The sequence below is a fragment of the Vombatus ursinus genome, unplaced genomic scaffold (assembly GCF_900497805.2).
Source record: "Vombatus ursinus unplaced genomic scaffold, bare-nosed wombat genome assembly UNPS02000582.1, whole genome shotgun sequence".
Taxonomy (NCBI): domain Eukaryota; kingdom Metazoa; phylum Chordata; class Mammalia; order Diprotodontia; family Vombatidae; genus Vombatus; species Vombatus ursinus.
In genome coordinates, this window is record NW_020940360.1 from 32,343,968 (window position 1) to 32,370,448 (window position 26,481).

The 26,481-nt window shown below is 37.6% G+C and overlaps 1 protein-coding gene across 1 annotated transcript in view; it reads right to left on the reverse strand.

Moving 5' to 3' along the window:
- PREP (prolyl endopeptidase) overlaps positions 1-26,481 on the reverse strand; it is a 157,654-nt gene that overhangs the window by 26,764 nt on the left and 104,409 nt on the right. The gene's annotated exons all lie outside the window — the stretch shown is intronic.

Below are 26,481 nucleotides of genomic sequence, written 5' to 3' on the forward strand. Positions count from 1 at the left end.
CACACCATATACCAAAATAAAGTCAAAATGGGTTCATGATTTAGATATGAAGGTTGATACTATAAGTAACCTGGGAGAGCAAGGAATAGTTTACCTGTCAGATTTATGGAGAACAGAAGAATTTATGACCAAATAAGAGATAGAGAACATTATGATAAAACAGATAATTCTGATTATATTAAATTGAAAAGTTTTTGCACAAAGTCAATGCAACCAAGATTAGGAGGGAAGCAGAAAACAGGGAAAGAATTTTTACAACCAATGTCTCTGATAAAGGCCGCATTTCTAAAATATATAGAGAACTGAGTCAAATTCATAAGAACACAAGTCATTTCCCCAATTGATAAATGGTCAAAGGATATGAACAGACAGTTCTCAGATGAAGAAATTAAAGCCATCTATAGTCATATGAAAAAATGCTCTCTAAATCACTATTGATTAGAGAATTCTGAGGTACCACATCACACCTATCAGATTGGCTAACATGACAAAACAGGAAAATGATAAATGTTGGAGAAGATGTGGGAAAATTGGAACATTAATGCATTGGTGGTGGAGTTGTGAACTGATCCAACCATTTTGGAGAGCAATTTGGAACCATGCCCAAAGGGCTATAAAAATATGCATACCCTTTGACCCAGCAATAGCATACCCCAATAGCTGTATCCCAAAGAGAACATACAAACAGGTAAAGGACCCACATGTACAACCTTTCTGTGGTGGCCAAGAATTGGAAATTGAGGGGATGCCCATCAAGTGGGGAATGGCTGAACAAGTTGTGGTATATGAATGTAATCGAATACTACTGTGCTCTAAGAAATGATGAGCAAGCAGACTTCAGAAAAACTGGAAAGACTTGTATGGACTAATGCTGAGTGAAGTGAGCAGAACTAGGAGAACACTGTACACAGTAACAGCTTTAACTTTGACAGACTTAGCTCTTCTCAGCAATGCAAGGATCTAAGACATTTCCAAAAGTCACATGATGGAAAATGCTATCTATATCCAGAGAAAGAACTATGGAGTCTGAATGAGATCAAAGCATATTATTTGCTTTTTTTGGTTTTCTTTCTTCTTTCTCGTGGTGTCTCCTATTGATTCTAATTCTTCTTTACAACATGACTAATGTGAAAATATGTTTAATAGGAATGTATATGTAGAGCCTATATCAGATTGCATGCCGTCTTGGGGAGGGAATTGGAAAGGGAAAGGGAGAACATTTAAAATTCAAAAGCTTATGGAAGTGAATGTTGAAAACTAAAAATTAATTTAAAAAATCTCTTCAAGACACAAATCAGTAAATCTTCCTTAAAAAAAAAATGTTTTCACATCTCTGTAAAGCTGTGTTGCTACTGTCAGTTGGGATCTGAATGCTGATATTCTAACTCTGAATGTAGTTTTTCCCTCTTACCACATTATTACCTTCATTAATTTGGAAGCTCCTAGGAACTATCAGTTCCAAGTAAAAGCAACCGAATGGTCTTCTGTTTGGCCTAGATGCTGTCAACCTGGAATGATAATCAAAGTTCTTAGGACCATCTTGAACCTTGGTATTTCTCTTAATAGTCCTAAGTCTATTTCCAAGTCCCTCGTGATTCCATGGAGAAAAGTTATAGAGAGAAATTCAACCAGGGGAATGAAAATACTGAATGCATACTCCATAACTGAAAGACAATGTGTAAGCCTGCTCTCTGGGGAGACTGAATTTCACCACTCATTACTCCAACTCCAAAGCTGTACCTAGGACCACCTTCCCAGCTCAGAATGCTCCCTTGCTAGGATCTCAGCAGCATAACGGAATGAAAAGAAGAGAAGACTTGTCTGACCCTGTGCAAGTTATTTAATTTCTTTGGCTCTTAGCTTCCTCATTTTTAAAATTAAAGAGTATGACTAGATAACTTCCAAGTTCTCTTCCAGTACCAAATCTCTGGCAACTGAGGCTCAGAAAGGTCACACAGCCAGTATATACCAGAAACAGAAGTTGAACCTAATTTCTCCTGACTCCAAAACCAATATTCATATCGCTGCAACAAGAATCTAGCAGGCTTCTTACAAGGTTGGGCCTAACCTGGAGTTTTTAGTCTATTGTCTGAGGACAACCTCTGACTCTCAGTTTCCTCATCTGTAAAATGGCAGGCGATAATAACACCTGTATATCACAGGGCTGGTAAGAAGACTAAATGAGAAAATATGAATCCCAGCACTTGGCAAAACCTTAAAGAGCTATAGGCATGCGAGTTATTGCTTAGTCCTCTAAAGTCCAGTCAGAGAGAACACTTAAGTTCATAGATTTAGAGGTGGAAGGTACCTTAGAGGGCATCTAGCCTAGTCTGAACCTCCTCATCACACCTTCCCTCCCCCCCCCCCAACTTAAACCCAGGTCTGTGATGCCTTAAGTTTTTTCTACTATAACACACTGCTTCCTAATCTTAAAAACTATGGTCAGTGGTTGTGGGTACCTACATTGTGAGTGGTGGAATCAGATATTTATTCCTCTGTCTACCCTTCTGTATCCAATTTAGCTATTTAAAGATTTTACCATACCAAAACTACTGTGGGGAATTGTCAAGTAGTGTAAATAACTAGTTTAGAAAGGAGTAAATATTGAATATTTAGAGAAAGGAAGGTCGTGGCTGAAAAAAGCTGCTGCTAAAAACCTTGGATCTTTTCTTTTAAACTAGCAGAAACAACTGCATCAAATTGCATCTGTCTTTGGAAAGAAATGTTTGATGCTGCACGTGTCACATTAAACAAGCTGATGTATAAATTAAAGCAAATTTAAAACAGTTTTGGAATCAAAGGAAGCCCATTCTAGAAAATAAAAAGAGAAAGGGAACAGTTTTATTTAAAGGGAAATTTTAAACCCATGTTTGAAAAAACTAAGAGAGTGACTGTGTGGGTGGGTAGCAGGAAATGTGCAGCAAAATAAAAACATTCAAGTGAGCTAAAATACAGAGGCTTCAATTCAGTAGAGGAAGAATACAGAGAGCTGAAGGATGCCCAATAATCATCTCTAGAAAGCAGACTAGCAAGCACTCTACTTTGAATCATCTGAACAAGATCAGAACAAAAAGTAAAAAGTGTTTCACATGACTAGTCATACCAGGTTACAAAATTTAGAGTAACAGACTGTAACTTAGTATTACATCACAATTACTAAATGATAATGTATTTAGAATTCTATGCCCCAACGGGACTACCACATAAAGAAGTAATATGGAAGCAGAACACTACTTAAAAGAAAATTGTTTTCCTGGAAGGGTCAAAGATAACAGAGTCAGTAGAGATTACTGGGGAAAAAGAGAACAATTCCACAAAAAGGGGATGGTTGGAACTATGGTCTTGGGGCCATTTAAGAACTTTGAAATAAAAAAAATATCAGTAACAAAGACAGACAGTTACTATGCGGAGAAAGGCCTTGGGTATGCTAAGAATGGGGAAAATAAATGTTTAAATCCTGCCTCAATACATATATACTAAATGAAGATGGGCAATTCACTTAAATGCCCAGGGCCCCAGGCAACTCTTTAAGATAGCAGTCGACATTTATATAATCCTTTAAAGTTTGCAAAGCATTTCACTAGTGTAGTCTAATTTGATTCTTACAATTATTATTTCCATTTTATGTAAGAGAAAACTGTTAAAAGACTTGCCCACAGTTAAACAGCTAACAGGGCATGAGGTAGGATTTAATGTGTGAGTACTTTGGAAAGTGGAAAACTGCTACATAAATGTAGGCTACTCACAGTGTGTCAAAGCTAGAAGGTTAAGGTTAATATGCATTCATTCTATAATATCCAGAGCAACAAACAATCCAGCTTGGGCTGGAGAACTTTAAGGACTTCTTCTGGAGCCCAATCTACTTTTGGTCAATGCTAACTGTCAATGAGTTTTCCAACCTAAGTAAAACTTTGTCTCCTTATAGCTTTTATCTATTGGTCCCCATTCTGCTTTTCTGACTCTATTCCTCTCTTCCACACGAAGACTTCTAAAGACTTACAATAGTAATTCTGGACTGAAATATTCCCTTGTCTAAAAATCAGTCAAAAGATGCACTAACAGATTACAGAAAGCCAGCCAATTGTAGCCTTCAATAGAACAACAAAGCTTTAAAACTGGAAAGGACCTAGGACAACCCCTAAATTTTAGAGAAAAAAAACTCAGGACCAGAAAACTTAAGTGACTTGCTCAAGAGCAAACAAGTATTAAGAAAGGCTTATAGATCATACCTCTGAAGCTGGAGGGGACCCCAGAGACCATCAAATCCAACTCTCTTATTTTATTTTTTGAGACTGGGTCTTCCCACCTCACCCAAACTAGAAGTGCAGTGGCCCCTCAGGGAATGATCCCAACGCTGATGGGCAAAGATACCTTAACCTGCTCTATTTTTCTGACCTGGGCTGATTCATACCTCCTTAGGAGGCCTAGTGGCCCTCGGCTCCTACCAGAAGCCCCTGGGGCTAGACTTATTAGTGTCGACACCCAATTGGCTTTAGTTTTCCTGTAGCTCTGAATTCCTGAAATCAAGAGATCCATTAGACTCAGATTCCCCAGCAGCAGCAATAATAGGCATAGGTGGGCCCACTATGCCCTGGTCCCTTTGTTTTCCAGATAAGGAAACTGAGGCTCAGAGATTAGATGACCTACCCATGGCTACATGGCTAGTAAATGTCATAAGCAGGATTTGAACTCAGGTACCACTGAGTCCAAGAACAGAATTCTAACACTGCCTTTGCCAGAGCTGGATCTGAGCCAGGACTCTCTACTTCAACTATAATCTTCTTTCCACTATGCCAAGATCCATGGGGCAGGTTGAGTCAATTGATCTATTATGCTATCCAGAAAGTCTTAGGCTTCTCTATTGTTACTGATCACTAAATAAAACTCAGCCCTTTATCACTAGTAGCCATCAAGTAACTGAGCCAAAGGTCTACATACTGATGTATTCCTGTTCCCAGTTTCTTGACAGTAGACTGATTTAGCCTCTCCATCACATTGTAAGACTCATCTTCAACATGTCTTAGCATTTCCCTACCCCTAGACCTATTCCTAGGTGGGACTAAATGAGACAAGACACAGATCAAGATAGAAACGAGCATCAAATACCCCAAATGAGAACAAGATAGTCTTAACCAATTAGGATATTTGAATGTGTGTGGTACAGCGACTCTAACACGATGAAATTCGGAGACTTCTCAAGGTGGAAGCAAAAAGTTACTCTTTATTACCATCTCGCGAGAAGGGGCATCTACTCCTCCAGTACACTACCAGGAGAAAGGTGAAGCACAAAGGACAAAGCACCCCGCCACTATCCTTTACTCCCATTGGCTGGGAGGCGGGCTTACATTCTAGGCGTGAAAATCTTTCCCATTCCCAAAGAACAAGGAAACAGGGTATAGCCAATCCAAACACACACGTCCTTATTTAGTATACCTAATGCTGACGTGGCAGTGGCAATCAGGAGGGAGTTTTTAAGGCCGAATTCCTATAGGGTTAGGTAACTTAAACTTATGGCCTGTTCATTCTCTCAGAGCCTATCTCTAGTTTCAAGACAATCTTTTCATCACCACCCTGAGAAGTCTTCACAGAGGTTATATCATTCAGTCCCCCCTCTCTTATTTCATACTGTCTGAAGACTTCTCACACCATTGTCGATATAGTTCATCAACCAGCTTGGCACCTTGTTTTGTACTATCATACCACACCCCCATTTTCATAGTCCTTGTTTCCCTATCATTATTCCCCAGATTTGCTGAAACCTGCTCCCTTAAAACCCTTAATTTAACAGATTAAGAATAAGCCACATCACTGTGGAAAGTCTCAGTGGTACTTTCAATCATCATCTTTATATTGCCAGAGCCTGCCCTCTGAACTCCCACTGTGGGTCCTACTGGGATAATCTTTAGTGAGATTATCAATAGTTGTACTAGTCCCTTATTGCATGGAACTATACAACATCCTACAGAAGTTAATATTCTAACCATCCCTTTAATTAATTATCTCAGAGTTCTCTGCCAACTCCTCAGCTAAAAGTGGTTAAACCTTGCAATGCCTTAGTGATGGTTCTATCTGGGGCTGTGCTACTGGGCAACATTTTATCAGGAGATTTTGGGGACTTAAAATAATATGGGAGAAAGTGAATGACGCATCGACAAATTAAAAAAAGGGGGGGGAAGCAGTCCCCTTATTAAGTACAGATACAGAGACCCAAAAGTGACAATTGTCTGTTTGAAGCTTCAGAAGTCTCTTCTCATACAGCTGTCTGACATTCTGGACATTATCTGATGAAGTCCTCTGGTCCAAGTGCCGTTCAAACAGCGTCCAGCAGACTCTCCTCCTGCAGAGATCCTCCTTACGTCCTCTCTCTCCTACAAGATTGATCTTAACACATTTTTAAATTATCTTGCCAATAACTAGGGCAAATAATGAAAGTTAACAACCCCCATGTCTCCACTATTACAAGGTCAAAATTGGAACCTTGGCCAATTGTCATATTTTAAGAAACTCAAATTAGAAAAATTAGAACCTAGCCTTACACTCTGAATTACTTCTAGTTCCATACCTTGCATTAGTTCATTATTCATTCCTATTCATATTCCCCATCAGGAGGATGAGATTCCACTAAGGAATTAATAACACACTCCAATACGTAATTGTTAATTTAAAACCAGTACACATCAAATAACAAAACAATCCCAACTTCTAGTCATGTACAAATAAATAATCCTTAATTAAAACAGATGCTTCTTTCAAGGCATTTACAAGATAAGCCATAAGTTATTCCTCTTTTAACATTAATTTGTAACAAATTGAGGCAACTTTAGTATTAACTAAGTAACAGAATAATATCCTACTTCCACAATCTCTTGGCTAATTATCCCCTAATGATGGGGTATGGATCCAAGCCAAGACCTTTGCCCCTGGCCCCAGACAGAATCTGGCTTCCACTTGTCTATGGGCCCCAGAAAATCCTTATACTTCACTTAACTGGCCTATATGGTTATCTCCAACAAACTTCCCCGCAGTCAAAAGAAGACCTGGGCTGAACTCCTTCAGGCAGGACCCTCTTGTGACCTTGGGAGTCCCAGCACCTCCAAACCTCCAGACCTCATCATAACCATTATGGGAAATTAAAGGATCCTGACTTATACAGGAATATACTAGTAACAGATGTCAAGACTGAATACTTAATTCTGAAATTCTAGTCCAAATAACTTAATCTTATACTTACATCTTCCTATAGCCTCAGATGTTCCTGCATCAATCTATTGTTTAATAGATTCGATATTTATGCTTACAAACTTATGATTGTAGGAATTTGCCACGAAAGAACATAACTAAAGTAAAGGAACAATGCTTCCCTAGAGTCATGTCAACTCCAGGCAGAAGTTACATATATATGACCAACTGCATTGAGCCAGGCTTAAAGTCTGCCAGGTGTCATAGTGGGGAAATTGAGTCAGAAGACTCCTACCTTAGCCATGCAGAAAAGTCATTCTCCCGACCTTCCCAAGAGAACACCCTCTAGCAGCTCATAGATGCAGCTCACAAACCTCTTTGAAGGTTGCTGACGTCATGGGTCAGTAGCTCAATCAGTTCCTTGTTAACCATACCTGGAGTTAGACTCAGAATAATAGTTCGTTAACAGTCCCCAAGGTCTTAGATAGCAAATTCCCCTTATTAACAGTCCCCAAGGTCTTAGATAGCAAATTCCCCTTATCAGTGTTTTCAGGTGGGAATATAGTTTAATTCGGGAACTTCTCCAAAGTGAGCTCTAAGTAGTTTGCATAACTTCTTACACATGTTCTGATTCCTAATAACGTCCTGAGTAAAACAAAGTTTCCATTAAGATCATAAGTTGCTATTCTAAATAAATTTGCCTCTCTGTTTCTCAAGCTTATTTATTCCTTTCTAACCATTCTTAATCTGAAAAAATGAGACACTTTTAGGACTTGAATCCTATACACATGATAAGTTCAAACAGTAATTTTAACTATTGCTAGGCCATGGAAAAGCACCCAGTTAAGTCCAGTCCAAGGACACAACAAACCCAGGAATGAAACTCTAAGTTCTTGCAAATAGAAATTTAGTAGGCTCCCTAAAAGAATATCAAAGATTTTATCAAAACATTTTTTATGAAAGTATTTCCCTTTCTCAAAAACAGCTTACAATTTCCTAATTACCCTAAAATTCCTAATTACTTAAATTCTCTAGTCAAAAGGGGCCTATTAAGAATTGAGATTTTACAAAATCTTTTTCTTTGCATTACCAGGTTTCTTTTCACATGCACACACAAAATATTTTTACCAGTGCTTGACTTAACAATAACTCCAAATAGTTTAGTTAACAACTTTAAACTTCATAAGTGAAAGCCAGATAATCCCAGCTAAAACTTCCCTTTAAACATAGACAAAACTTGGAAGTTCTCATTTCTTAAATTACAATATTTAAAAGGAAATGTTACAAAACAGGACCATATAGAATGCCCCAACAGCCTTGATTCATTCCTTTTTCTCTTTTCCCTGAAGGCACAATTAATTTAACAACATTCTAGATTATAAAAGAAAGTGCCCTTCCAGCAACATAACTAATACAATTGCTCACCTGATTACAACATATAACAAAATTCAGAAACAAGTAAGCAGTATATTAAAACTTGAAACAGACCCAATAAAAATCTTTCTTTCTGACCCCTTTCACCTGGTTCAACAAGCCTCCAGGGACCATTCCCACCCCTATAGACTGGCTTTTTTCCTATTATCTATGCTAGCCCATCATTGTCTTTTTACTGGTAGCCACAATGAAAGACCAGTTGATGGGATTATCCAGAGATTTGGCCAGGTGGCAATAGAATTACCAAGGGTGGGAAATGGAGCCTAGGTGGGACTAAGGGTGGTAAGCGGTCTGGGGCCATAGGGAGGCAAGACAATGGAGGGGAAATTGGGTGTAGCCACAATGAAAGACCAGTTGATGGGGTTAAGTCACTTTGTACAGAAAATCATTCATCTCATCATTAATATGTTGAGACTATAACTTTAAACCACCATACAATTTTATAATAGTCAAGATTTTAAATAAAATCTGCTATTAACAGTTTTCAAATTATCTCATCTTTATCACTAGAAGACCCACTGCAGGTCAAGAGTTACCTTAACCCCATTTCTACCTCATAATGGTCCCTCAGATTTTACAATCTAAGAGTTCTAGAAATACAATAATAACTTAAACAATAAACTTGCATTTCCATATTATCACATATAGAAATGATTGCTCTTATTACTCTTATTACACTTTTAACTTTGAACATTAATGCCACATCTCATAACAACCATTATTATTTTTTTTATAGAACAGTAAACTTAAATCCAATCAGATCTGAATTTATAATCACTAATGATAAACATTTAAAAACATTTTTGTTTTAAATCCAATACTCTTGGCCCTTTAAAAGGAAATAATTTCCACAAATTTATATATTCCCTTAAAAAGACACGTGGTGACAATTCCTGCTCTAAATTCTACTTTTCTTTCCTACTTCCTTAAGGGAACTAAGAAAAAGTCCCCAGTCCTTTTTAGCAGCTTATCAGAGCCACCCACCTGAGAATCTCAGGCTTCAGCAATTTGAATCAATGTTAACTAGATGTAATCAATTTTCTCCCCTTAGGCAGAAAGCCTCTAGAGTTCCAATAAGTAACTGAACAGCCCAGTTTACATAACAATATCCAATCACAATGAGCTGCAAAATTTTCATTTTCAATTCTACCCAAATTACACCCACCAAGGCCAGGGGAGCTTTGAACTCTGAAGGGACATAAGAATTGCAAATCCAGAGAAAAGCACTCTCCCCTTTTCTTTCTTGTCTTTCCCTTCACATTCAAAAACTTGGCCAGAGTTAGAATGTAAAGAGAGAGAGAAATCTTTTTTTTTCCAACAATTTCCAAAAGCTTCCAAATCTTTTACTCTCAAACCCTCTGTTCACACTGTTCGTGCAAATAGCTTATAGTTTTCTTTCTACCCAGATTCCTTTCATTCCTACATGCTTAAACTTTCTTGCCTTTCCTTCTGATGGACTTTGATTAAAGTCCCTTTAAAACTACACGTACCTTATTTCTTTCTAATTCTAACCTGACACTTCAAAGATCCTTCTCGACTCGCCTTTTACCAGTCATAAAACCTAAATAATAAAGTATTTGTCTCTCTCCCATCCACCCGCTCCTCTGAGGCTGCTGTAATTAGGGAGGGAGAGGGGGAGAGAAAGAAAGAAAACATTTTTTTCCAAGTAATAAATCCAGCTGCAGTCCCCACACCCCACAGAGTCTCAGACTACACAGACACACAAATGACAAACAGAAACAAAGTCATGAAACAAATCCTGTTTATATTTTATTGTCCTTTTTTTGGTTTGTTTTGATAGTGCACTTAATTACTCAATTTGTTCCCTATAATTTCTGGTAATTCATCTCAATCGCTAAACCTAGCCCTTAAGGGGCTATCTTCCTGAATACCAAATGGTAGCTTCTGGCCTGCTATTTTAGACTGTTCCTTGCCCATGACTGTCCTACTAATGAGCAACACGCAAAGGAATTTGATCAGGAGAGACTGCTCTCATCCCAACTGACTCAACAATTACAATTAATCACCAGAAGAGGTCGCATTCTCCCCACAATCACCCAAGTGCTCCCTCAATGTTGCCAGAAATTTGGCCCGGCATAGTCACCTCAAAACCCCGAGTCAAAGACTCAGCAATTAGTGAATTTGGTCGAGGGTTGTTGCCTTCCCTCCAGGTCTGAGACCTACTGATAAGGAGACATGAGAGCCGCTTACCTCCGGTTACCTCCGTACAACTTACGTGACTGATCCAACGCACTTTAATTGCTGCCTGCAGCCAGCCGACTTCACAAAATCCTGTTGCTGTCCTGAGTTTAACTTTCTTTCACTTTTTGCTTCCCCGAGCTCTCTCTTCGAGTTCTCACCCAAGCGGAGCGAAAGCACCCTAAATCTGGCCTGAGGGCTGTTGAAGAAATCTCCGGCGGTGCCCCAACCCTCATGGTCCAGATTTAGGGATCTTGCTCACAGGTGGGCAAGTCTTGGTGGGACCTCCAAAGCTATGTGGTACAGTGACTCTAACACAATTAAATTCAAAGACTTCTCAAGGTGGAAGTAAAAAGTTACTTTTTATTACAATCTCACGAGAAGGGGCGTCTACTCCTCCAGTACACTACCAGCAAGAGAGAGGAGAGGCACAAAGGACAAAGCAAGGTTATATATCTTAACACAAACAAGAAACTCCCACCCCGCCACTATCCCTTACTCCCATTGGATGAGAGGCGGGCTTACATTCTAGGCGTGAAAATCTTTTCCATTCCCAAAGAACAAGAAAACAGGGTATAGCCCATCCAAACATACATGTCCTTATTTAGTACACCTAATGCTGACGTGGCAGTGGCAATCAGGAGAGAGTTTTTAGGGCTGAATTCCTATAGGGTTAGGTAATTTAAACTTATGGCCTGTTCATTCTCTCAGAGCCTATCTCTAGTTTCAAGACAGTCTTTTCATCACCACCCTGAGAAGTCTTCACAGAGGTTATATCATTCAAATGTAACCAAGTATCTAGTGACATGATATCTCTGAGGGATAAGACAGAACTTCATGTCTAAATATAGTAATGCTGGTCTTTTTTTTTCTTTTTAAATTAGTCTTGCTCAAGGGTAGGGTGGGAGGGTGGGGATTAAGGAGTAGGGTGGGGTTAAGAAGGATCAATCTATTTGCTTTAATAGATTCTACTGGACAAAAATATTCATTTGATATTGGTATGTAAGCAAAAGTAAGGACACCTGGGTTCTGTTCCTATTACTGCCACTCAGAAACTGTGTAGCCCTCAACATATCATTTCCTCTAAACCTCAGTTTGTCCACTCGCAAAATAAAGTTGTTGGATCACATGATCTCTGAAGGGTATCTCTTATTTCTCATAATACATGAAAGGGAAACCTAATAGTACTTACTATATTTACTTGGATTCTGATGATTGAATGGGCCAAAGAATTTAGGACAAGAAGGATTCATTTAGTCCAGGGGCTTTAACCTTCTTTTTGCATGTTGGACCCCTTTCGCAGTCTGGTAAAGCCCTTCTCAGAAAAAAATATTTTTAAATAATTGAAGGAAATGCTAAATTTTAGTTAGATATTGGTGAAAATAAAGATGTAATATGTCTCCATCCAAGTTCCTGAACTTTCTGAAATCTACCCAAAGACCTCAGATTCCCAGATTTAGTCTAACTCCCTCACTTCAGAAATGAGAAAACTAAGGATCAGAGAGGGAAAGTAACCTACCCAAGGCCTGTATTATTTTAAAGGAAAAACTTAAAACTGATAAACACAGGACCTGAGAGACAGCAAAATGTTTAAAGCTGTAAAGGACCGCAGAGATGAGCTAGTCTAATCCTCTTCCCTTAAAGATGGGGCAATAAACACAAATAGCTCACTGAAGGTCATGTGCTAATTACAGTTACAGCAGAGTCACACTAGAATTCAGATCTCCTATCTCTCATTCCAGTGTTTTGTTTTTTTTCCCCCCTTTATGCCATGAAATAAATTTAACTCATGTCAGTACTCTATGGGTTCAGTTCAATCAAGCTATAATCCTATAGCAGAGTTCACTTAGGACATCAAGGACTGGTTGCTGAGGAAGTAACAGTGTACCAACCCCCAAATTCTTAAATGCTGAAATTTCATTGTCTTTTCTTAAAAAGCAAAATAAAAACTTACCATTTTGACATTAATTATACAAGAACAAAGAATAAGAGCTAAATGTTATTTGAGCAATAGTATCCATTTTTCCAAGTTCCATTTCTTTCCCTGCCTTCCTAACCCTTTTGGAAGGCAGACTCATAGTAGTTTGAAAAACAGGAGGTATTCCAGTATCTAATGAAGAAGTCTGCTTATAAATATGATCTTCTCTAACACATTAGTTAACAACTATCTTTATGCTGAATATCAGTTGTAAAACAAAACACTATAAGCAGTCAGGGTATTTAGCTTTTAGAAATAAATTTCAATAATATTTAAGCAAAGTCTAGCAAATCCAAGTCACCTCAAAAATGAAAAAGAATGCAAATTAACCTTCCAAGTCATAGCTGTCAGTGAAATTAAAAGAGATCCTTATTATTTTTGCCCATTTCAAACTAGAATATTTAGAAAGGCTGGTTAACAATATTATCCAGAGACAGCGCACATGAATCCTAGAGCTGACTCCATCAAATGAACTAGGAAACAATTTCTTAAAAAGTAGGGGAAAGAAGGGAGGGGGGCCTAGAGGACTCATGATTTAGACATGCAGTAAATATTTCCACTAACAACTCCAATTTTACAGAGGCACTAACTACCCCCAAATAGGTCCTGGCGCCACATAACAACTTGTTATACAATTAGAGTTTTTATTTAAACAAGCAATAATTAAAATGGCCTCTTCTTTTAAAAGAGTAGTAAAAATAACAAATCAAGGTAGCATTCCTATACTTCTGCTATCTTCACTGAAATAAATGATTGATTACTCCTCCTGAGAAGAATAAATCTAGAAATAAAATCAATTCAGTTGGGACACTGCAATACAAGAAGCTACTTAATCTTCTTTAAATAGGCAATATTTAATAGATGATTCAACCTGGTTCAGATTTGGTGTTATGTAAATACCATGGTTTATTTATGCTCATCAGTAATGGGAAGGCTTCTATTTGAGAGATTACTGCAAAGGGCAGGCCCTAAGGAGGGAAGAATGTCTAGTGATACCAACTCTGGCCTAATTTTAGACTCTGACAGGTTTTACTGGAGAATGTTAATAAAAGGGTGTTGCTGCTTCCCTTTCTATCAGGGCTGAAAGAGATACATTGGTGCTGCTTGTTATTTATTATTATATTATTTATTTTGCCAATAAATCTGTAAGAAATGGACTGAACTGAAATTCCATTGTAAAAGCACAGAAACCCAAGACAAAACATTAGACATAACTATTGGGAGAAAAGGGGAACATAACCTTTGTGCCTCAATTAACTAAAAAACAAACAAACAAACAAAAAACACATGAAAAATTGCCTTAGCTGTCCAGAGAGGTTTCTTTAATGCAGATTTCTTTATTGTGGTGAAGTTAAAAATATTTGCCTAACATTAGGGCATTGTAATGTACAGTCATAGTTTTCAGATATTTAACTTTCTAGGGAAGAATAAAAAGAGTTTAAAGTTACCTTTGGTATGAAAATAAGAAGTGAAAAGCTCTTAGTGGGAAAATTATTGTTTACCTTTTAAATAAGATGAACAGGTCTTTTTTATGTTAAAAAAGAAAAAAAATCTAGGCATTTGGCTAATGTAAAAAATGTTACATATAAAAATCTAAGTTACTTGTATTTCTTAGGTTGTTGTTGTTTGTCCTTTGTTCTCGAAGAGGATCATGACATCTGGGAGGTGATGCCATGACATGCAAGTGAGTCGGATTTAAGTGAGTAAGAGCTGTGCAAAGTCACCAGCCACACTTTTTCCTCCGCGGTCATGGGGGTTCAGTGGCAAGATATAGATCAGGATGACAGGAGATGGCTCAGATTCAGTTGGTCTTTTTTTTTTTTTTGGTTACATTTTTTTTTCTTTTTTAGGCAATTGGGGTTAAGTGACTTGCCCAGGGTCACACATCTAGCAAGTGTCAAGTGTTTGGTCTGAGGCCGGATTTGAACTCAGGTCCTCCTGACTTCAGGGCCTGTGCTCTATCCACTGCGCCACCTAGCTGCCCCCAGTTGGTCTTTTTAAGCTAAGGTCTTTCCAGGGCAACATTTCTTAGGTACTGAGAATTCATAGGAGCCATATACAACTAACAAGTTCTATATTCGCTCAGCAGAAAAACAACCTAGAAACATCCAAGCACAGACGGGCATGGGTATATTTGGGATACCAGCAATGACAATCCCTGGAAAAATTCTTTTGTGGGATTCTACTTTCTTGCCCTAATCATCCAGGGGTTTTCTCCTCCCCTTTTTTGGTGGGAGAAGAAGGTATACAGATCTGGGAAAGTTGCACGCAGGGAAGCCTGCCAAATTTAAAACTCACTTCATCTTAGATGGCAGCATGGTATAATGAACAGAGTACTGAGCTTGGAGTCAGGTTCAGAGTTTAAATCAAGTTCACAGTTACTAGCTGTTTGACTTGGACAGGTCCTAGGACTTAACTAGGGCTTCAGGAAGGGACTGGTAGAGGGAGCTCCCTACACTGGCCATTTGGTAGAGTAATGAATCATTTCAATATCATTTTAAGAATTCTAACATCTTATTCTTAAGCTATTATTATCAATGATCATGCATTATTTTCCAGAATATGAAGCAAAATATAAGGTTTAAGAAAATCAGTAAAAGTTAAGGTTGTACCTAACGCAGATCTACAACTTTCACATAAATATAAATCTACTTTAAAATAATCTTGCTTACTTTACAAGTTTATAGTTTAAAGGACATTTACATTTATGTTATCATGAAACATAGGCTTACTGTGAATCAGACATTCTTATTAATTTACCTTTTTTAATATTAGTGTTGCTAATATTTTAATTTTCAACAAATGGTACAATTAGTGGAAGAAGTTTCCCATGCTGACAAAATCACAGATCCTTCATATGTTCACTTTAGGAGCTCAAATTCATTTTCCTTAAGAAAATGAGAGATGCCCAGGGTTAAGTTCCAATGTTGTTATACCTTCTTGTGTTTTCTAGAAGCCAAAAACCAGAGTGTCCAGAAGGAGAGATCATAATGATGGGGTTGGGATCTGGACCCCAGAAAGGAAAAACTCTGGACTTTCCCACATGGCCAAATCTCTGGTATTCCCCTGAGGCTATAATCCCATCAACTGGTCTTTCATTGTGGCTATACCCAATCTCCCCTCCATTGTCTTGCGTCCCTAAGGCCCCAGACCACTTCCCACCCTTGGTCCCACAGAGGCTCCATTCCCACCCTTGGGAATTCTATTACCTCATGGACACCCAATCTCCCCTCCATCGTCTTGCCTCCCTATGGCCCCTGGCCATTTCCCAGGCTTAATCCTAGCTAGGCTCCATTGTCCAGGTCCCAGGAGTTCTGTTCACCCCAGCTTACTGGCCACTCCCATCCAGATTTCCTTAGACCCCTCCTACAGTCACCCCAAACTACTTGGCCACTCCTAGATCCCTCCCACAGTCTTTCTGTATATAAGGTCCATCTTGTCTCCATTAAGATGCTTAGATTCTTAAAATCTAGCCACTGCTTACCCATGTTCAGACTCCTTAAGAGTCTGCCCAATATGACAGATATTCTAATAAACCTTGTCTTTGGCTGAAAGAAGGCTTGGGTCGAATTCTTTCGGGCAGGACTCGTGTGTTGTGATTTTGGGGTCTCAGCACCCCTGAAACCCTAAACCGCATCAATAAGACCATAGATTTAGAGCCAGAAGGGACTTGAGAGTTCAACCCACCCTCTCATTCTACAAGTGAGGAAGGTGAGGAGGTTAACTGACTTGTCCTGAATTATATAACTAATAAATGCCTGAAGTGAGATTTGAATTCACATTTATCCAAGCACAGGGCTCCAACCACTACAACATACATGCCTTTCCAAGGGGGTGGGTCAACAGTGCAAAATGTTGCAGAGAAGTCAAGGATTAGAAATGAAAGGTCCTTGGTTTGGTAACAAAGAAACCAATGGTAACTTCGGGGAACAACTGTATTTGAGCGATGAGGCTGCAGGTCATACTGCAAGGGTTTATGAAAAGGAGGAGACAAGAGGAAGCAGAAACAATGAGCTCTTTTCAGGAGTCTGGCTGTATAAGACAAAAGTGACAGAGGATGATAGCTTGAAAGGATGGTAGGATTAAATGGAGGTTTTGGTTTTTTTTCTTTTTTAAAGGACTGGGAAGATAGGAGCATGTTGATAGGCATTTGAGAAGTCAATGGATAATGTGAGACTGAAAATTAAGGAGTGAGAAGTAATGATGAAAAGGTCAGATTCCTTAAAGGGAACACGAGATTAAAATGAACTGTCGAGGAATACTGGAGAGATCTAGAATCTTTTCCATTTCGTGTCTACTGTCCCCTGCATCAAGGACATCTTAAGAACTGGAAGTGACCTTAGAGAGCTCATAGAGTGCAGCTTCTCATCCAGTATTGGAATCTCTTATTTAGTATTCTTGAAAGATGGTCACCCAGCCTCCCTTTGAACATCTTCAGCAAGATGTGCTGGCCCAAGAATCAGAGGAGCTGGGTTTGAGTCGAGGCTTTCCATTTACTATCCATGTGATTGTAGGTACGTCATTTCACTTCTCTGAGCCTTAGTTTTCGCATCCATAAAGTAGGAGTCCTTTCCAGCTTTAACCTATGACTCCTATGTTATCATAAAGTTTATGATAATAACCTATAGTGGCAAGTTTACTACTAATAAAGCAGCTTGGTCCCACTGCAAGAGAGTTCTAATTTTTAAAAAGTTCCACTGGTCCTAATAATCAACAGTATCCTCCCCACCAACACTCTCACATTCCAAAATAACCTCTATTTTGCTCAAGTATTTGATATGATAAGGGATTCTATGTTCAGAGAACACAGAACTGCTTCTATTGGTAGACTTAGACTAGAGTAACCATTCTACGAAAAAAAGGTCTCATGATTTTCTGTAAGTCAGTAAAGAAGGGCCAATCTTCAGCATAAGTAGAGAAGACAATCACTCACATGGTAGGATTTGAAGAATGCCAAAGTCCTCATTTTCTCATTGGACTACCACAGAAACTTTCCTCTTACCAGCCCTGTATTTCCCACCATTACAGAGTCACTCTCTTTGGCTGAACTAAAAAACTGGGGATAACTGTCTCTAGAAAGCCACTGTCCAAAAACATCTCAGCTGAGAAGAGGGAACTCCTCTAGTCCCTTCTCATTGGCCCACAGGTGTAAATTATTAGATTATTTAACTTGACAGTGAAAGGTGGAAAGGACCTTAGTCCTGAAGGCATGAAATAGAAGATGGCTAACCCTTAATGGTGGCAAGAGAATGAAGTGACTTGCCACTAACACAGTTAGTCTCTGACACTAACCTTCTGTGACTGAGCAAGTCACTTTACCTCTCTCTGGGTTTCAGTTTTCTTATCTGTAAGACAGGAATAATTCACAGAATCCCATCTGCAATGTTTAGTTCAGCAGGTTTTTGTGAATATCGAACATAAAGATGGTTGGGAAAATCCAAACAAAACAAAAAGGACAGTACAAAGACATCATTTATGGTTATATCATCACTCATTCAAACAAGCATGTATTAATTAACTATGCAAAGAAATATATCAAGTACAGGATAAACATATTACAAAGTTCCTGTCCCCAAAAAGCCCAAACTTAACTCTAAAAAATAATAGATAAGGTCCTTATTACAATCAGGGTAGCTAGTTCTAAAATTATGTACATAAGTAACATGTATTCAATGTACAAAAAAATTTAGTAAATTCAAAGGCTATCAAAGAGTCTGATATAGCTAAAAAGAAATTAATGGGTTATTACTCAGAAGGCTGTTAAAATACCCTGGCGGGAAATCAAAATTTATGATTAAAGCATGAAAAACTGAAAGGCTATTGTTTAACTTCTTCTATTTTAAATGTCTGCCTGGCATACTTTTGTTCTATAATGTCAGAAGAAGTCTCTAAGTGTGTGACTTTGGTATAAGAAAAGGAGAGGAAGAGAAAAGGAACAGCTGACAGGCAAGGGCATATTGGCCAAGGTGTACACTTTTCACATAAAAGCGGACTGACAGTTTGGTATGAGACACTGGGTTTTCAGAATAGCCCATTTGCTAGGAAAAATACTTAAGTCATTGGTCACCTAATGTTTTAACTACTAGTGAGAAAAAAAAGTACTATTAGTTTAGACAGGGCAATAGGGAAATCACCTTTAATCACATCATTTAGAACCATAAATATAATTTCCTAAGTACAATTTGGGGAAAATCTTACCCTTCTTCCATTACACTGGAACCTGAGTTAAAAAGTTTTATTAATCTCTGGCTCTAGAAGACCTTTCAAAGGAAAGAGATTTCCAGGAGGAAACTTTCTAGGCCCTCACAGCAAGGTGAATATTATACGGATCTGTCATCCACATGTGTGAAAATTCTTGATGATGAAGCCCTGGATCCTGTGTATGTAGTAACTGTTTTCATAGCACTTGTCCATTTGATATAATAGGACTTAATAGGAATCCATACATTCACAAGTTAAAGCCCTTTGCTACAAAGACCCTTGGGTTCCTGAAGCACTTAAATGGTTTAAATTCAGGTTTTAAAACATTTGTTAAAGGGATCCATTTCCTTTGTTGGACTTCCCTGCAAGAGGTAAGAAGTATTGTGAAATGCAGCATGGGTACTCAGAAGCAAACTCATTTAAGAGTCCTCTAAAACAAAATAAAACACTACCCTGACATACAGATCCAGAAAAACACCGCCATGCAAAAGAGAATAATACAGTATGAATGGCTGAAAGAAAAATCAAACTATTTTAAAATAAAAACATGAGGTATTTTTTTTATGTTATTCCTAAGAAGAAAAAGGGCAGGTAGGTGGTACAATGGATAAAGCATCAAGCCTGGAGTCAGGAAGACTCCTGAATTCAAATGGGATCCTAGGCAAACATCTACTAGCTATGTAACCCTGGGCAAGAAACTCTGTTTCCCTCAACTTCTTCATCTGTAAAATGAGCTAGAGAAAGAAATGGCAAACCACTTCATTATCTTTGCCAAGAAAACCCCAAATAGGGTCATGGAGTCCAAAAAGACAAACAACAGAACAAACAAGAAGGAAAAGATTTCATCTCAGTTTTTGAAATAGCCCAAATTTACTTTAGCCTAGAGTCTATTAACAGAGTAGCTTAATGTTTTACTGGAATTAGGTGTAATTGCACCAACAGTTGTGGATTAAAGTTCGAAAGAAAAAGATTTAATTCTATCAATCCTAACCCATTCTTCCTTGTGATGGATGAATTCAGAAAAGGCATATGGGATTAACAATTTAATCAATTTGTTCCCCTTTGTATTCTAACAGAAAGTAAATTCATTGAGGCCAGAGGCTATTTTTCTTTGTATCCCTAATGCAGGCATTTAGTTTGAGATTGCTTCTGAAGATGGCCTGACATTCTTCTAATGCAGGCCTTTCCAAAGGTAGCAGATAGTTTTCAAGGTCGCTTTGCATCTACAATAAGGCAAATAGTAACAAAATTCTAATTATAGTACTTTTGTTTTTAAAACCAAGAAATGAGGAAAGAGACAAATTAAGTGACCTCTCATTCAAAAAATTAAGGTAAAAGGAGATAATTATGAACAAAACATCACCTGCTGAACAATTTCCATGGGAAGCAATTATGAATCTGTTTCCAATTCATTTCCTTGAAGTAAGCAATTCCTTTTGGATAGACCAGGTGTGCTAAGAGAATTGAAGCAATCAGTGACTTAAAAATTATTTTATAACACTGTGAAACTGATTTTTCAGAAGTGGTGGGGGAGGGGTATGGTATGTGTAATCCTTTGGACCTCAGAAAGTTTGAATCTCAAATTATTTTTCTACAAAAATATTTTAAAAGTAATCATCCAGGTTGGAATTAAAATTATAATGCCTTTAGGAAGAGTATATTTTATATGCTCAATATATAGTCAGGTAAAAACACCAGTATGACAAATTCTGTAGAACCTCCATATTGCTTTGTTGCATTTGAAATTTTGTCCTCTTGGTAGAAGTTAATATTCCTTGAACATACTTGGAGACGAGATGAAGTTGTGATTTAGGAAATGAGAAAATAACAATGTTTTAAATATATATTAAGAGGAGAGACCTGTTCTATACAATCTATATCTTCAGCCATATTATTTCGGTGAGTGTTTGGGGTTTAGGTGGCCTTGGCTACATGCAATAAGAAATTTCAGAGCAATTGCTATTACTTGGTAACAATAAAAAAAAAAAAATAAAGCTCTCCTCTTTCTCATTTCAACTAGAATTCCATTCAACTTAACAAATATTTACTGAGTGCCTACTACGTCAAAGCACTTTGTCAAGTTCTGGAGATAATTCAACTGGGAAGATGTAGTGTGTGTGTGTATATATATATATACATACATATACATACACACACACACACACACACATACATAATATATACAAAATAATTTTAATTCATGCATACATAGGAAATCTTTGTTGCCCTTAATGTACAAAAAAGGCATGATTAGCCAACAACCAGTACAGTACGTTCTTTCTGCTCTTTCATCATTATTAGTTACAGAACCCAGTCAATAATCTAAATGTCACTGTCACATGTAACTCATAGAATGTTAGATGGGAACCATGAAATAACCTAATTCAAACTTAGCTTACATGGAGTAAATTGTGAGCTAGTATGACTTATTCAAGATCACTCAGCTAGTCAAAAGGAGGGTCAATTCCAATCATCCTGATTTATACTTTGCCAGTGGACCCAGGTAGCTCCAGAGGAGAGAGTAATGTCATGGTCCTCTTCAAGAAGGAAAGACAAACAAGCTAATCAGAGGTAGAACTGGGACAAGAATTTATCTCTTGCCCCTCTTTTCCTATTACACCATGATACTTTAGCCCATCTCTTTCTTACTGTTTCTATATACCAGCTCTAGCCCTTATCATTACATATGTGAACTACTACCAGAACCTCATAATCTTTTTCCCTTCTCGATACATCCTAAACATTGTTATTTTCATAGTTGCAATTTGTTGCACAGAATGTACCTTTCTAATAATAAAATCGAGAGTACAACTTCTTAAATCCATTTAAAATCTTGACTAAAAAAATGCAAACTCAGAAATATAATGTACCATGCAATTATTTGGTTTTGTTGCATTATAAAAAGATAATTAATAACCAATATTCTAAAAAGATGAAGTCCTGACACAAACTCTACAAATAAAAAAGAAGAGAATGATTTGATTTGGAAGCTTGAAGATGGCAGCTATTCACTGCTTGAGGGTGCAACATTAAATAGAGACAGATGCTAGCTAAGAGAAATAAAAGCACTGTTTGTGGATTGAATAGTAATCAAACCCTACATAACCGTAGTAAAGCAAAGATTTGTTCTCAGTTGCTTTGTACTGGTGACAGACAGCACTGACAAAAGCCCTGGAACCAGAAAAACAGCACCAGAGCTCAATTACAACTTTTCATTTGACCTATTCATTCATTCTTTCAACAAATATTTATTGAATGGCTAAGATGAGCAATACACAGTAGGAAACTGAGGTAACAATGAAAGTAATGTGAGATGCAAATAGAGAAAATTATTACCTAAAACACATAACTAAAATACTTAAAAACTTCCAGCAGCAAAATTCTTTGCCAAAATGTTTAACTGTATTCTCATTGGTCAAAACTAACATTGCAACAAAACTCTTTTATTCCAATGAGTTATTATGCCCTTGGGTTTCCTCAAAAACTAAGTACAAATCCCATACAATAAATCCTTCATGCAAGCAGGGGATAAAAAGGAAATCCTTTATAGATAATTGCAAGCTGCTTAAAGTACAATCATTAAGACATCCATGAGTACCACAGTTCAGTTCACTACCACCCACTGGGAAACTTAAGGCCAGAAGTGGGCTCATGCTGGGGAAGGCCAACTGCAAAGAGATGGTCAATTAGAAGGAATCTTGTTAGTGAGCTTAGAAGCTGCACCGCAAAAAGCTATTGAGAAGCAGCTCACTGGGGGTGACAAGAAAGAAGGAAAAAAAAAATGAAGACAAATCAAAAAGTTCAGAAATCCTACTGTGTACACACAGAACAAATTCTTCTTGATTACCATGATGCACCTGGCTGTTTAAGGGTTTAAAAAATAATTTATTTACTGTGCAAAAATATCACTGGTCAAAAGTGAATGTCATAATGCATAAACCAGCTTTTTCTAAATTGTATATGCTTTCTAAATATCTTTTAGCTTTAAAGTTTGCACGAGGAACTATATTGGCTTGTCATGTTTCCATTTATACTATTAATTAAAAGCAAATGGTACCAGGGCATGTGAAAGGCAAAGAGCGGACAGCAAAAATTTAAGATGGATAAATTTCATCATTGGATAAAAAGATAGAACAAAAAAATATAGTACTATACAAATAATGTATGATGTTCAGAGTCTTTAGGGATAAAAGCATTAATGACACCCCCCCTCCCCAAATATCAGGGAATACAAGGTGAAATTAAAAAAATCTAGTAACCAAACCTAGGAAACTCATAAGTGCTCAAATATCTAAGCTAATACAGTTTCCAGATTTAAAATGCAGATCATTTGGGTCTCAGCAATTAAGATTTCTGATAAATCCTTTTCTTATCTATGAATACTAGCTGAAAATTTTTAATAATGCGGGTGGTGGAAAGGGAGGAGAGACCAGAAGCCTACAAAAAACAAAACAAATCCAAGCAATAAAATAATGAAGCTTGCCATATTTTAAGGTTTGCAGAACACATATAAACACAAATATATATGTAGATATGTAGATTGTATGTATACATATGCATGTATATACATACATACTCACTAACAAATCAAAGAAGAGAGATCGTTTTATATCTTTTTTATTCCTACTGTCAAATAGGTAATACAAGTGTTATCCTTATTCTACAGATCAGGAAAACTGCCCAGAGGGACAAGATTTAAATAACAATACATAGTAAGAACAGGAATGTCACGAGATCATGCAGTGTCAGGTAAATCATACTAATATTTGTTAGAAGAATTGAAAGAGGTAAGCAGCATGCTAAAATAGATCCATAGGTGTTTCAGTAAGAGTCACAGAAAGACAAGAGCAATGGTGGTTGGCGATTCCCTACAGAAGAATCCTGAGGCAGCTATTTGTTGATCTCATCATGTCACCAGAGAGATCTGCTGTCTAACCAGACCATACATCCAAGATGAAACAGAGAACTGTGCAAATTTTTTAAAATAGTGATCACTACACTTTATTCTATTGTCATATGGGCACAAATGCTATTGCCAGAAGGAAATCTAGAAAGCTTTGGCAAAAATTATAATCTCAAGCAAGAAAATAAAGATCAATTTTATCAATGTTATCCATAGAGCACAGGCAGTGCAAAAGAGAAAAGGAGATTTGAGAAGTGAACAACTGTCTCAAGAACACAGAGTGTTAAGACTGGCATTTGGATTTCTGACCATTAGCTTAAAATATTGAATGACATAAAACTAGTCAGGGATGGAATGTACCTAACAAAGATTGTTAAAAATATAACTGCCCTGAATCTTACAAATCTAATCAAAACAGTTTTAAAATGAAAAGGAGATAACACACACACACACACACACACACACCCACACCCACCCCATAATATCCAATAAGTTATATCTCAGAAAGAAGAGCTTAAATGTATGAACAATAGTAGCTGAGACACCAAAAAGCTGACAGAAAAAAACAAAACAGCCAGCAGTAAATCTCATGGCCCCCAAATTTGTATACACAAATGTACCAAGTATAGAACAAAAACAAGATGAGCCAGAGGTTGCAATGGAAGGAAGCAAATTTGAAATCAAAGGTATCACTAGAAGCTCAGTGGGCTGAAAATCATGACTGGAATACAGCTCTAGATGGCTATACCTTATTTAAAAGAAACAGGAGAGGTAAAGTGACAGGGGACGAGAGGGGCAGGAAGGCATTATAGATAAAGAAGACATGCTCATGTGAGGAATTTCAGTAATGGAGGGGGTGATGGTGGACAGGAAGCACGGTAGAAAAATTTGGATGCACTTACTAGATGTGTCACTCTGGGCAAGTCACTTAACCCCAATGCCTTATGCAAAAAAAAAAATTGGATGAAAATTAATAAAAAAGCAAAACAGAGGCCATATAGTATGTGGAAAAGAGCAACAGCTCTTAAGTCAGAAGAGCTGGATTTGTATCCTGCCTCCAACAATACCTGTGTGACCTTGAACAAGTAACTTAATGCCTCTGGGTTTCAGTTTCTTCATCTTTAAAATGAGGGGGTTTAATTAGATGGCTTCTAAAGTCCCCAACAACTTTAAATCAACAATTCTATAATCCTAATTCAGAAATAAAAGTGATTTTGAATTCAGAATATATTAGAGACTACTTGTAGAGAAAGAAGAAATGGAGGAGAAGTTTGGTTACAGGCCATAAGCCTAGCTAAGAGGCACAAGATAGTTCCTTTTTCTCACTTCTGGCCACATCATTGGCCCCTCAGGCCCCCCAGGTACTCAGTACAGCAAAAGCACAGGTACTCCTCAGAAAATTTCCCCTTCACCCTCTAATTTCCACATTGCCTCATGTCCTCAGAGGGTAGGCTCATCATTAAGCAACTGGTAAGAGCTCTAGCTCTCCCCTTTTCATTTTGGGTGGGATAGAGTAAGTCAAACAGGATAAGCATGGATGGGATAAAAGCTGCCTTGCAGACATTTTTACATAAAATTTTCTGTCCTACTCACTGACTTCTTCCAAACCTGTCCTGGGTACCAGCATTCTTTCTTCTCTCAGGCTCTCACAACCTCAGTTTCATCTTCAACTTCTCACTGTACCTCACCTAACATATCCAATGTACCGTCAAATCTTTTTTGCTTTAACCTCCATAACTCTCACACTCATCCCCTTCTGTTTTTGCCTGGCCATCATCCAAGTTCAGGCCCTCATCACCTTTTGCCTGGACTACTGAAACAGTTTCCTATTTGGTCTCCTTACTCCAAGTCTCTCTCCTTACAATTCATCCTCCACACAGCTGCCAAAGTGATTTTCCACAAGCTTAGGTTTGAACGTTTTATTTCCCTACTCAATAAACTCCAGTGGTTCCCTACAATACATTTCTTTCATCCTTTTAAAATGATTTCTTATAATGTATACAATTATTACTACAGCAGTATATGTATTTAATTTGTAGATAAGAAAATGGGGGTGAATGGTCAGATTTTCTACTGATAGCATAATCAAAAAAGTTTAGAACCACTGTGTTAGACAGTGGTTAAATGTATGAATAGTCCAGATAAATGGATTTGGAATCAACTGAACGGCTAGCTTGGAATGAGGTTTCCAATGGATCTATGGTTGGCTATGGACCTTTTGTCTTTGTTTGTAATCTCAACACTTACTCAACACTTACTTATGTGCTTGGTACATAGTCAAATGCTAGCTGACTTTCTAATATTTTTATCAGTGATTTGGATAATGATATAGATGGCATGCTTATCAGATCTGTAAATGATGCAAATCTGGGACTTGGTGCTAGTCAAGATCCCCAAAGCTCTCGAGAAACTCAGAACAACAGACTAGAATGAAAAAGGTAAAACTGGATAGGGATAACTATAAAGTCCTAATTTCGGCATTAGAAGACAACTTCACTAGATAGTAGCCTGTCTAGAAAAGATCTGGAAGTTTTAGGAGATTATGAACTCAACATGAATCTACACTGTGATATGGTAGTCTAAAAGC